Below are 2715 nucleotides of genomic sequence, written 5' to 3'. Positions count from 1 at the left end.
ACAATGACTTTTTTATGACTTTTCATGCCATGCTATACTATGACTTTATTTGCCATGCTATACTATGACTTTTTTTGCCATGCTATACAATGACTTTTTTATGACTTTTCATGCCATGCTATACTATGACTTTATTTGCCATGCTATACTATGACTTTTCTATAACTTTTTATGCCATGCTATACTATGACTTTTTTTTGCCATTCTATACTATGACTTTTTTTTGCCATGCTATACTATGACTTTTTTTGCCATGCTATACTATGACTTTTTTATGACTTTTTATGCCATGCTATACTATGACTTTTTTATGACTTTTTATGCCATGCTATACTATGACTTTTTTATGACTTTTTATGCCATGCTATACTATGACTTTTTTATGACTTTTTATGCCATGCTATACTATGACTTTTTTATGACTTTTTATGCCATGCTATACTATGACTTTTTTATGACTTTTTATGCCATGCTATACTATGACTTTTTTATGACTTTTTATGCCATGCTATACTATGACTTCTTATGCCATGCTATACTATGACTTTTTTATGCCATGCTATACTATGACTTTTTTTTTACTTTTTATGCCATGCTATACTATGTCTTTTTTTTTGCCATGCTATACTATGACTTTTTTTTTACTTTTTATGCCATGCTATACTGACTTTTTTATGACTTTTTTTTGCCATGCTATACTATGACTTTTTTTTGCCATGCTATACTATTACTTTTTTTTGCCATGCTATACTATGACTTTTTTATGACTTTTTATGCCATGCTATACTATGACTTTTTTATGCCATGCTATACTGACTTTTTTATGACTTTTTTTTACTTTTAATGCCATGCTATATTATGACTTTTTTATGACTTTTTATGCCATTCTATACTATGACTTTTTATGCCATGCTATACTATGACTTTTTTATGACTTTTTATGCCATGCTATACTATGACTTTTTTTGCCATGCTATACGATGACTTTTTTATGACTTTTTTTCCCATGCTATACTATGACTTTTTTTTGCCATGCTATACTATGACTTTTTTATGCCTTTTTATGCCATTCTATACTATGACTTTTTTATGCCATGCTATACTATGATTTTTTATGACTTTTTATGCCATGATATACTATGACTTTTTATGAATTTTTTTGCCATGCTATACTATGACTTTTTATGACTTTTTTTGATTTGCTATACTATGACTTTTTATGCCATGCTATACTATGACTTTTTTTTTTAACAATATGTTTATTAGATTTTCTGATACATACCGTTTTTACAAACAGCCTCAAAGAGACAATTTGAGGTACAAATCAACAAACAACACGAAGAACAGCTTCTCAGATTCAAGGCCACCTCTGTACATAACATTCAAAACATGTTCAGGGTAAGTCTCTCGGATTAACCATATTGTGAGGTTACATTAGATACAGCTCATTCCTCTTCATCATAGGACAGGTCTATACATTTCACAAACACAATGAATGGTCCTCAGATCCTTTCGAATACATCTTGTTTCCTTTTGCATATATAAGTAATTCTTTCTAAAGGAAGAGTTGCTAACATTTGCCTGATCCAATATTTTACACTTTGTCTGGAAGTTTTTCTCCAAAACATAGCTATCGATCTTTTGGCATGCAGAAGGCATAAATCAATCATTATACTTTCACTTTTGGTACATTTGTGATTTTGGGGATACAATCCTAAAATAAAAAACATTCAACACTCTCTGTACGTTACCACCAGTTTAGCCGGGGGTATGATGCCGTGTCTCAGTCCCAGGCTCGTCGTGTTGCCTCCGCTGTTTATGCACGTTTGTAGTTGTAGAATCTGACCTGCTGGTTCTTGTAGAGGACGCGTTTCTTCTCCGCAGCCTTTAGCACAAGCAGTTTGTGCTTATAGTTCAGGAACCTCATTATTAAAGTTCTCAGCGAGGCTTCTGCTCTGCGCCCCAAAGTCAGTCCGTTATGATTGTGTCTGTGTCTTCCCTCTGTCTTTGCTCGTCCTTCCAGTATTTGGCATCACTACGGTGAAAAACCGAGTCGCTTCAGCATTCAAGGAGCAGATGTGGAAAATATTACAGGATTTGTTCAGAGTTGTAGCGGAGCGGGGCTTAAACGCGACCTTCTACCATGCAGCCATAACCGGAAGTCATACTATGACTTTTTATGCCTTACTACATTATGACTTTTTTGGATTTCTTATGCCTTACTATATCTTTACATTTTATGCTTTACTATACTAAGACTTTTTATGCCTCACTTTGCTGTGACTTGTGATGCTTCACTATACCTTGATTTTTTATGCCTTATTATATTAAGACTTATTAGTTCTCATTATACTATTACATTGTTTTCACTTTTTAGTGCTTATTATACTATGATGTTTTTTGACGTTTACATGTTTTTCTTGGACCTCAGCAAACTTCAGGTTTTAAAGCTGCACCTCTCACAACTGACTCTAGATCTGGTCTGAAATCTGTTTGAGTTTCCACAGAAACCCTCTAAATAGGTGAATTAAAATCAACTGTAGACGAGGAATCATTTATCACACTGACACTTGAAGAGTTTCACCTAATGCAAGTTTATTAGCAAGAAAACAACACACAAACAAACTGATGTCTAACAGTTCAGTCCAGCACAGTATAGGAGCCGCTCACGGCGGCTTCAGATTACACAAGTCAAGCAGACATCCCACATTAAAA

This window comes from Seriola lalandi, unplaced genomic scaffold, assembly GCF_002814215.2.
Source record: "Seriola lalandi dorsalis isolate HSWRI2012SDOR001 ecotype SW California unplaced genomic scaffold, Sedor1 jcf7180002054475, whole genome shotgun sequence".
NCBI classification, from domain to species: domain Eukaryota; kingdom Metazoa; phylum Chordata; class Actinopteri; order Carangiformes; family Carangidae; genus Seriola; species Seriola lalandi.
The sequence above is the reverse complement of the archived record's forward strand: the minus strand, read 5'-3'. Positions refer to the sequence as shown.